This window comes from Ammodytes marinus (assembly GCF_949987685.1).
Source record: "Ammodytes marinus genome assembly, chromosome: 7".
NCBI lineage: Eukaryota > Metazoa > Chordata > Actinopteri > Uranoscopiformes > Ammodytidae > Ammodytes > Ammodytes marinus.
The window spans coordinates 2329525-2341847 of NC_137211.1; positions in this window are offsets into that span (position 1 = coordinate 2329525).

Consider the following 12323-nt stretch of genomic DNA (forward strand, 5'->3'; position numbering starts at 1 on the left):
GTTCGAAGTTAAACTCTACCAATAAACGTGTCATTGTCCCTGTATGTTTGTCCTGTCAATCAATGCAGGGCAAGTTGATTGGCCAGTCACTTGTAAAATACAACACGGTTAACTGTATAACATTTGTAATATACCAACATTTCATCTCATAAACTAAAAGAAAAAAAACAAATCTAAAGGGAAATTCAATGCTGTACATATAGTAATCACCAAAATTCAGAAAAACTTTATATTCTTTGGCTGCTCGGCCAGTGAAAATACACAAGGGACCAGTTAAAGGCTAATCTATTGGCCAACCGGGCCCTGTCTGTGGAATGATCCTTATGATGTTCTTGGTCTTGTGGTTTATAAAATTCGTCATCCTTGACATTGACTGTCAGTTCATTTGCTGTTTGCCAGCAGTCAGATGTTGTGTCTCTGTTGTCAGGCGACTGTGAGGATGACAACTATTGTTATGGTTGATGCACTGGACAGAGTATAGATGCGGTTTTTGGTTCTGGACAATAGGAACATGTTTCTATTAATGTCAAGACTCTGGTCAATTGTCATGAATCTTCCATCACACTGAAAAGACTTCAGCACCTTGGCCTAGGGAAATTGTAAAAATTATAAAAAACAAAAATATTATCAAAATAAATTGATTTACTTTAGTTTTTCTTGCATATTCTTGAAATTGAGCAATACATATAAACAAGGGCAATGGTGCTGTGATAGTGTGGGTTAGGAATTGGCACCTCAGTGATTCCATGTGGTGGATTATTCAACCGTATCGTTGAAAGTGAGTTAATCCTACATTACACACAAAAATTCTTGAAACATGAGAAAGTGTTCTAAGTCAAACTCTACCAGTAATAGTGTCATTGTCCCTGTAGGTTTGTCCTGTCAATCATACTGTCTCTCTGGAATGTTCTTACGGATGTACTTGGTCATGTGGTTTGTAAAACTTCCTAATCCTTGACATTTACTTTAAATTCATTTGCTGTTTGCCAGCAGTCAGATGTTGTGTCTCTGTTGTCAGGCGACTGTGAGGATGACAGGTATTGTTTTTGGTTGATGCACTGGACAGAGTATAGATGAGGATTTTGGTTTTGGACAATAGCAACATGTTTCTATCAACCCTAGTCAATTGTCATACTAGAATATTAACGCTCTAAAAGGATGAATTGTGATTTAAATGTCTGATTTTGTATCTGAGGTGTACGGTTTAAGCAGTGACGTGCGGTGAGGTCAGTGAGTGGGTAGGCACTGAGTTCTGAAAACCAGATTGCTCTAAACCTATAGGGGAGAACGGGGAATCTGAGGCATCGGGTATTGTGAGCCACCCCCTGTATCTAGGCAACGGAAAACATTTGTGGTCATGTGAGATATATGTTTTCAAGCCCCTCTCATTTCCCCATGGCCCTGAAAGAGAGGACCTCATGGTGCTGTGGTAAGCATGTTTTTTTCACCAAAATAGGTATTTTGCATGTAAAAGTAAATTTTCTTGCTGTCAACTTAATCAACTGTTGTGCCAAAGCAAATGTATTCACGTAGAAAAACTTCTATCATACGTGTTGATGAACTACCAGCATATGAAACCATGTGATGCTGATAACTGAAGATTAGCCTGAAATGCTAAGAGAGGTAGTTTTTTCTCAAATTGTGGTGGTGGGGGAAAGTGAGCCAAATGCTGTGGGGGAAAGTGAGCCACTGTCTCACTTTCCCCCACTATGAGGCACAAATTAAGTTTAGTCTTAAACATATTTTAATTTAATATTACATGACATATGTTTTATTTTAATGTCATACACATTGTAGAAAAGCCATCATGCCAAGGAAATACACCAGGAAGACGACCTGGGGCAACCAAACGGAAAGAGCACCTTCTCCTCTTTCCCTGTAACCTTCAGGGCTGGAATGTAGAGTAGGCCTAGTTGTAGAGTATGACAGGCTGATGTTATAATCCAGTTGGGTCTTCTCCTGTGTTCTGAGTCCCAGGCTGTTCTCGCTGGTTCTGATTTTCCTATGCTTTGACCCCCAGACACTAGCTGGCTCTAAGGGTCCTGTATTGTGACCCCCAGACTGTGTTCTAATCTAACTGGTTCTATCTTTCATTTGAATCTTATTAAAACCTTTTGAATTATAATATGTTCTACTTGATTTTGTTCAGAGTTACTGTCAAGTATTTAGAAAATTTGCTTTGCTTAATTGACCAAACCCCATCATTCTTTTACTAGTCCGACATTAGTTCTGGAATGTGTGGCTAGCTTTCAGGATTCTAACTGTTACAATATGTGTTGTTATGGTAGTTTCAGAGTGGAACAAGTAAGTGGATCAGTTTACCCCACAGCTGGGGTAAAGTGAGCCACATGACAACTTTTTTTAAAACAATCATATTTTCACTGCCCTTTGTCTTGAAAAAATTCTGCTAATGCCCATTTCTAGAAAACATCCTGAATTAATGGGAAATGTGTGAATTTGATTGATAAATAATTTTAGCTCACCTAGAGGGGAGCAAATGTAAAAAAGTGGCTCAGATTACCCCGTTCTCCCCTATATTGTTTTTTTTTTTTTTTTTCGTTTTTTTTTGGCATTTTTTATGCTTTATTGATAGTGTAGAGACAGGTGAAATGGGGCAGAGAGGGGAGTGACATGCAGAGATCGACCGCGGGCTGGAATCGAACCCGGGTCCGCTGCTGGCTGAGGCCCATGGGGGGGACGCCCTACCAACTGAGCTAAGGACGCCCCATAAACCTATATATTGTTCAAACAAAAACAATAAACAACAAACAGGCACGCACAGCCGATTTCAAATCATTTCCTCTCTTTCTCTCTCTCTCTCTCTCTCTCTCTCTCCTCTCTTATTTTTCTGCTTGCCGTCCACAATGAATAGGCCGCAAAGGCATTGCTTATTTTGACGTAATTTACTAACTGCCACCTTACTCATCAAAACGTCTACACTTTTTTAAAGTAATCGCGGATTACATATAAAAATCACAAGAATTAACAGTAATAATACAAAAATAAGTTTATTAAATAAAATGATTTTATTTTATTTATTTTTGCTGGATCTGTCAGGGTAAGCACTGCCTGCCCTGCCTACCCAGACCGCACGCAACTGGGTTTAAACAAAGATGCCATGTGAGAGTGAGATATGAGGACAACCTGACCTGATGATGTGGCAAAGTGAGTTAATCCTACATTACACAAAACAAACTTGAAAAATGAGAAAGCGTTCTTAGTTAAACTCTACCATTAATAGTGTCATTGTGACTGTATGTTTGTCCTGTCAATCACACTCTCTGTGGAATGATCCTTCAACGCTGCTCAGTTTGTCTAGTTCAGATGAGAGTTGGTTACTAAATACTAGATGGCACTTCACTAGCTGCTGCTAGCCTCCTCACCGCTAGCCTCGATAGCATAAGACACGTGTCAAACTCAAGGCCGAATCCGGACCCTTTCATTCTTTGATCCGGCCCTCATATGCATATAGGGACTCTTCTTCTTTTGAACAATCGAGGAGAATAAATATTGGAAAGCAATATAGAATGGAATTTGAGTGTTTGACACTCAAAAATGTCCAGGGGAGCACCCCCATACCCATGTACGCAGGTTATGTACAATATATTCATAGATAAGTTTTTGTTTTTTTTGTTTTTTTGATTTGAAAGAAGTCAACTACATGTCTGGCCCTTTAGTGTGATTCTCATTTTGATGAGTTTGACACCCCTGGCATAAGCCGAGGCCGGTTGGGGCGACCCCTTCTTGGTTTTCTTACCCATCGTGGATGAGAAAAGTTACTCAAGCAGCCCACATGACGGACGACCGGACGTCCGGTTTGTTTTGCCAAAAAAACAGATCAGGAATATCAGGTTTTGTCCAAGTGTGTCATCGTGACTTTGTGACAGATCAGAAATGTATAAATATGAGGCGAGGCAGATCCCAACACCATCAGTCTCCCCGGTCACTTACCAGCAGAACTTCAACCACCATGCTCTGGCCCAGACTCAGCTCCGCACTGTGTGAGTACACAACTACTTCTTAAATAGAGAAAGGCTTTACTCACATCCAGGAATCTCTAAGTATGTAAGTTTTCATCCTAACTTTATAGTACAACTCTGTGGTCTATAATTCAGTTAATCAGTCTCATGACTATCCTACTTATATATGAAATATTTCTAAAAAAGTGTATTTTATTGACTGCTTGGATACCACATCAATTTGCACTTGGATTAAGTTACAACACAAATATTTTGCAATCGTCATTTTAGTGTTTTTATTTGTAGTATATTCTGAGGTTCTTTATTTATTTATGTCGATAAATATCTGACTGTGATGTTTGTCTTGCAGTGCTTGCAACAGCGTGTGTGTTTTTGACAGCAGGTAAATATCTGTGTGTGAGTGTATGAGATGATAATGCCCCTTGATTATAATGCATCATTTGAAATGTTCACAAATACTATAGTCAAAACTATTCACATTAATCTAGAGATTGTGTTAATTGCAATTTAATTGTCTCAAACAAATATTGCATCAGAAACAATTGTTATATAGTGTTTATCCATATCTTTAATCTTCATAAATATGTATTTTTGTTGCAGCCTAAAGAACAGGAGGGTGTTGCTTGTATTGTCTACAGTGCTGTGAATGTACTAACATGAAGGGAACTTATTTAGTTGGAATATGTGTTTCATCTCAATGAATTTTATTTGAAAAGGGATAAAAATATATTTTAATATGACCAATGTTTCCATTTCACAACCTGCCTTCTCTTCTGTTTGAGTTTTTTTTGTGCAATGAATATTATTGAGCCGAATACCTTTTTAATCGTAAAAACATTAATATAAAATCAAAATATTTTCATTGCAGGTTTTTCTGGGGCATCTTCGTCCATAGATACACCTGGTAAGGCTAAACTCTCTGTCTATAATAAATGTTACATTTAGGGTGGATGACCAAAATAAACTCCTTCGAGATATTCTAAGGCAAAAAAACTATTTCGAACCAGTTTAGGGATGCACAGATCCATCATTTTTAGTTCCGATCCGATTCCGATATCTTGGTTTTGTACATCGGCCGATACCAAAATTATTATAAATTTGTTGGTGGTGATGTTATGTGTTATATTAGGAAGGAATTAATATTTAATGTTTTCATTATTTCTCTCCATAGTTGATTTGACAGTTCAAAGTGTGACATGTGAGTGGGATGAGGCACACCTGAAATGTGGTAAGATCACAATTTCTTAAAAAATATATAATTATAATGATTAACATTGGGTGTGTGTGTGTGTGTGTATATATGTATCTATAGATATATATATATATATATAGATATATATATAGATATAAATATATATATATATATAGATATATATATATATATATATATATATATATCTATATATCTATAGATACATATATATATATCTATAGATACATATATATATATATATATATGTTTAATCAGGGGAGACACATTCATTTGTGGACATAATGTTTAACTGGAACTACTTAGGAGCTCCATAGGTGTCCATATATCAAAGGTTAATGTACATCTATGGAATGGACTCCAGCCAATCAGAATATTCACCAAGTCGATGGTCATGGCTCATTATAATCTCTCAAACCTGCATTAACTACATTTCTATCAAACGTATTGTTTCAGATGAAGGAGAGGTCATAGACATCCTAAGCGCCGTTTATGGCCGCAAAGACCGGACCACATGTGCTGCTGGAAAACCTTCATCAATGATCCAAAACAACAACTGCTCTACTCATGGTTGCAGAGTGGCTAACGTGTAAAGTTCCCCAGTCTTTTTTAAATACTAAAAACACCCAGATTAAGCTGCATTCAAGCCTCAGTAACATCACTGTTTATCCACAGCTGTAACGGGAAAAACACCTGTGCCATCAAAGCGACCAACTCAGAGTTCGGAGACCCCTGTACCGGCACTTACAAGTACCTGGATGTGAAATACACATGTAAAGGTGTGTGTTTGTTCTGTAAAATAGTTGGGCAGGAAGAGCAGTGATGCATTTCTCTCCATAGTTTAATAACTCTGATGGTCTAATCAGTTATGGTATTTTGACAGATCGCAGTGTGACATGTGAGGGGAAGGTGGCACACCTGAGTTGTGGTAGGATCACATTTTCTAACACACACTGTACACTCACCAGCCACTTTTATTAGGTACACCAGTTCAATTGCTTGTGTACCAGTGTGTGTGTGTGTGTGTGTGTGTGTGTGTGTGTGTATGTACTGTACATGTTTTGGGACATCACTGATAAACAATCGTTATACTATCTCAAACCTGTATTAACTAAATTTCTCTCCTCTGTGCCTCTGTAACTTATTGTGTCAGATGAAGGACAGGTTATTAACGTCCGAAGTGCCGTGTTTGGCCGCACAGACCGAACCACGTGTTCTGCTGTACAATCTGCATCAATGATCCAAAACACTGATTGCTCAGCTCCCACAAGCAAAGTGGCCAACATGTAAAGTTCCCCAGTCTTTTTTAAATACTAAAAAACGCCCAAATTTAACATGCAATCAAACCTCACTAACGTCACTCTTTATCTACAGCTGTGACGGGAGAACCTCTTGTGCCATCGAAGCGTCCAACTCAGAGTTCGGAGACCCCTGTCCTGGCACCTACAAGTACCTGAAGGTGAAATACACGTGTGAAAGTAAGTAGCTCTGCTTGTTTGTCTTATTCTATTGTGTAGATAATCTGTGGTCCAAATGTGCAAAAAGGAAGCTTCATGTTGTGTAAAATAGGTGGGCAGGAAAAGCAGTGAGGCAAATATTAAAAATTTGGGAGCGCCCTTAGCTCAGTTGGTAGGGCGTCCCCCCCATGGGCCTCGGCCAGCAGCGGACCCGGGTTCGATTCCAGCCCGCGGTCGTTCTCTGCATGTCACTCCCCTCTCTGCCCCATTTCACCTCTGTCTCTACACTATCAATAAAAGCATAAAAATGCCAAAAAAAAAATCTTTAAAAAAATATATTAAAAATTTGTCTCCACAGTTTAATAACTCTGATTTCCAAAATGTCAATCAAGGTATGTTGACAGATCGCAGTGTGACATGTGAGGGGAAGGTGGCACGCCTGAATTGTGGTAGGATCACATTTTACTTTATTATATATATACCGTAGGCCTACAGCTCCAGAAAAAAATTAAGAGACCAGTCTGGATTTTTCTTCAATCTTCATCTCTACATTACTTAATGGAAATGCTCTTAATGACCACAAATGTATTGGAATTTGGTAGAAATTTTGTCAGTAGTTTATATTATAAAACCAAAATGTTCATTCTACTCAAACATGTGCCTATAAATAGTAAAACGAGAGACACAGAACATTTGGAGTGGCCTCTTAATTTTTTCCAGAGCTGTATATATACACACACTATATACTGTACATCTTTTGGGACATTCCCTAATTAACATAATTATATTTTCTGTACCTGTACTAACTACATTTCTCTCCTCTGTGCCTCTCCAACTTATTGTGTCAGATGAAGGACAGGTTATTAACGTCCTTAGTGCCGTGTTTGGCCGCACAGACCGGACCACATGCTCTACTGGAATACCTCCATCTCAGCTCAGAAACACTGGCTGCGCAGATCCCACAAGCAAAGTGGCTTACAAGTAAAGTTTCCCTTGTCTTCTTTAATTACTAAAAACACAGAGATTAAAACATGCATTCAAACTAGGGCTGTAATGAAACAAAAGCCTGACGATTCGATTTGTATCACGATTTTTGACCCACAATTCAATACATACGATTATTGAACTTTGAATGTAGTTCTATGTAGTTTAAATGTGCAAAATTTTTTGAAATTGGTTCCTCCTAGCCTGAGAAAAGGCTATATGTAGCCCTACACATATCGTTACAGTCCTAATACAAACCTCACTGACATCGCTCTTTATCTACAGCTGTGACGGGAAAAACACCTGTGCCATCAAAGCGTCCACCTCAGTGTTTGGAGACCCCTGTTACGGCACTCCCAAGTACCTGGATGTGGTTTACACATGCCCCAGTGAGTAAAGGTGAGTCTGAGCTGTTTCACTCTGCTGAGGAAAAGCTAATGTGCACAGGAAGATGTAGCGAATTCTACAGTAACTAAGCAATACAGAGATAATTAGTCTACAGTTATTCAAATCTTTATCATTATTGTGTTTACGTTTGCTCACTGTGACTTCTTCAAATCTTCAGCTATTCAAACCATTCTTTCATCAAAATGTACAAGTTAATATCTCCTCATGATCCTGTACGTACTATGTGTGTTATTCTGAGAAAATAAATCCAGTGTTAATACACAGCCTAGGCTCTATAAAAGGGCATGTTGCTAGCTACGCTGGGCCCCTTTGTTGACATACCAGTTTACAGAGCCTAGGCTGTGTAGGGGAAGGTGGGGTGATTTGTGCAACTTTTTACTCAAAGTGATTTTAAAGTGAGGCCTTGACAGTTATGTCTCCAACTCAAATATGTACATATATTTCAGGATGTTGTGCATCCCTGGCAATAAAAACTTTGGATCTGGAATAAACTGTTTAAGAAATATAGCTTTCGGAAAAAAAGTTGTCTTGACGCACAAATCACCCCACTACGTGGGGTGATTTGTGCGTCATTGTGTCACAATGACATAGTCACCATCATCATCTTTCTGGCCATCTGAACTCTCATCAGTGGTGTCGTTAAGTGGAATTGAGATGTCACTCTCTTCTGAGCTACTGTAGACAATCACTTTCTTTTGGTGACCAGCGTATACAGCCATGCCACTGGCACAACTCTCAGAAATGTACTTTGCACTAGTTGCTCCGTGCTTGTGGAACCAACTGCCACCTGACAAATGTGATTCCCCCTACATTTCTGCCTTTAAATCAAGGCTCAAAACCCATATGTACACCCTGGTGTTTCCTCCCCATTAACTATCTTACCTCTGCACTACTATCTGTGTTTATGTGGATGTATGGGCTTTACGTCTTTTATTTTGGTTATTGTTATTGTACCTTCATTGTTAACCTACTGAATGCACTATGTACTGCACTTTGGACAGTGCAAACTGTCATAAATGTGCTTTTATAAATACATTTTACTTACTTACTTACTTATAACTCACCCAGGCCCTTGCGCACAAATCACCCCATCCCCAGAATTTTGGATAATAGGCATGATGCAGCAATTTAGGGTTGACATTGTGCTAACTATATAGACTCAAAGTGTAGCATACCAAAGCACTAAAACATGTGTCAAATGTTTTCAAACGTGTCTATAATTGTTCAGACACAATAATCAAAAAACCTTGATCATGGAAATTTTACTTTGAAAGGCAAAACACAGTTTTTTGAGCTTAAATGTGCTTATATCTTATTCCTTGTGTCTCCCTTCTTTACAGGATGAGTCAAATGGATGGCTCTTCTTAAATATGTGGTCACATTTCCAATTTCTTCCACGGTTTTCTAGAAACAAGGGGTTTTGCAACTTCCAAAACGCACAAATCACCCCACCTTCCCCTACAAACAATGGATTTTTTCTTAGAGCACACACAGTGCTTTTGACAACAAGCATTCTCCAGAATAACTGACTCCACTAATAAATCAGATAAGGAGATCACATTTGCTGCTGTTTTGTGCCATAAGTTGCTTAAATTATTTGTCTAAAATTTATATTTTGTCTGTTCTCTTGCAGGTCCATTTGCCGGCTGAAATCACAATATTACTGCAATATGCATATATCCGCTCATAATAAGTATCAATCATTAAGAAGTAACTTGTGGGATCAATAGCCAATGAAATTTAATTAGAAAGCTATGCAGTGTATTGAAGACAGATTGTCAAAAAAAAAATATTTTACTTGTGTCTTCACCCTTCTAAAAATGATGGCCAAAGTTTTTTTTTTTCAATTTTTTCAGGAAACACAAAAAACTTAAAGAGGACCTATGATGCTTTTTGACTTTTATGACCTATAAACGTTGTTATGATGATTCATAGTCATGCTTAACCATACTAAATTATCAAATAATGACTTACATGCATTTCGACGTATTCCCTGCTGACCGTCTGGGGTGTCTGTGCCGAGCACTAAACACTATTCTAGCCAGTCGAGAAGTCACGTCTTCAAAGCGGTCTACCCTTTGTAACTTTGTGACGTCGCATGTAACTTTGTGAAGTCACCACGCGGATGTTTCCATGTATGGTAATGCTGTCACTTCCCTGTTCGCGTCTGCCTCGCGTCTGCCTCGCGCCCTTATAGGTCCATGCTCGCGCTTCCCGCCACTGAAAGTGTTCCGGAAGGAAGGTAACCAATCACAACGGAGTAGGGTTTGCAGGAGGGGGGGGAGGGTAGCGGAGATGGCCGATGCACAGGCGGAGGGAGCGGAGATTGCCGAAGCACACACACTCAAGTGTTGACAGGACGTGCTGGATCGCCAAAATAAGAGAAAGAGCTTCCCGAAAATCTACATAGTTTTTTGTGATGTGATTCGTGTCAGGTTGCTCTATAGCAGTGTAAAACAAGAAATTAAGACCAGAAAAGTAGTATAATAGGTCCTCTTTAACCAAAGATTGAATAAATGATATTTATTAATAATTTCACTCAAACAGGTTGTCAAAATATGACTGTTGACATTTTAATATCAATTTCTGTCAATTGCCATTAAAGTAACATTAAACTTTGACTTAGGCAAAATAAAACGGCCTAAGTCACACTCTTGACATAGGGGTGCTATGGTATAGTGGCCTATGTCAAGTAGAATCACATGATCTGACTACGGATTTAGCTATTTTATCTGAGGTGGCCAGCATCATGGGGAGATGGTTTAAGAAAAAATAAAATGTTGGCCAAAAAGTGACTTGGGCCATTATTTTAAGGGGGTGACGATGTGTTACTTTTCTCTTCTGTGTTTTTATTTCCTTGTAATCACTTTGGGTCTATTAAAATTTTATTCCAATAAAATGTTGTTTTGCATTCTGACTCCTAATGTATAGCAGTTTGAAAAGCATCTGGATTTTGTTGGAAAAATAAACCTTTACCGCATTAAATCCTGCTTCACACCCCTTCTCTGAAATATCACCATATAACAATTAAAGTTGCACTATGTAACTTTGGGTCTGTTAGATAAGTGAAAATGTTTATTCTCATAACTGTATAACTAAACTTTACTCACAAGAAATGTTTTAAAACACTGTTTGAAGTTAGAAAGCTTCCCGAAAAGTTACTGTTTCACTGTTGATGTTTACAGCAGCAGCAATTAATGTATAAAAAAATTTAATGAGACCTCGATTTTCACATATTTTTATTGAGGGTCACAGCAGCAGCACGACAAAGGACCGAACATCATCATTGATATTAAACCACAAAGAAATCCTTTTAAAATAAATTAACAAAAAGAAAAAATAATTTCACATTGAGCGTAGTTCAGTGCTTGACATGAGAAATAAATATGATATTCATGGTAATTGTGACAGGAAAATAATAATATTCAAACATAAAATTAAACGGCCATTAAGATTATTCACCAACAACTGTGTAACTTTTAACCCTCCAGTTAAAGGAATACTTCACCCATACGGAACCGGCGTTCTATCATTATATGATGTCACATTAATAAAATGTAGGGTTAGACAGTGAGACCATAAAACACTCTTTCTGCCTTTTCTCAGGCTAGGATGAACCGATTTCAAAAATGTTTGCACATTTATACTACATAGGATCTCAGAGTTCAATACACCTTCATATTCCCACTGGTGAAGTAGGTCTTTAAGTAGTTCTTGTTGATGTGAATTGTCAGCTTGTTCATCAAAGTGTTAATGTATTCGTCCCTCATCCACACAGAAAAATATGATCCCTTCACGACAACTACAGGTGAAACTCATATTATTAGAATATCATGGAAAATGAATTGGAATTGAGGCAATAATTCATGCAAAAGGGGCCCAAACCAAGTACTGAGTACATATGGATGATTATACTTTATAGAGGGCCGACATTTCTGTATTGAAAATCCCTTTTTTATTGATTTCATGTCATATAAAACATTTCTGAGATTTTGAATTTGGGCATTTCATAAGCTGTAAGCCATAATAATCAAAAACAAATAAAGGCTTGAGATATCTCACTTTGCATGTAATGAGTCTACATAATATATCAGTTTCACCTTTTAAGTTGAAATACTGAAATAAATTAACTTTTGCACGATATTCGAATTTTTCGAGTTTCACCTGTACATTTCACTTGTCTACGCACAGACACAAACATTTTGTTAACACTCACAAACACACGTTAGTTTCACCAATAAATAGCATCTCATAATTCATTTTTTTTTACAAGTAATTTTTGTC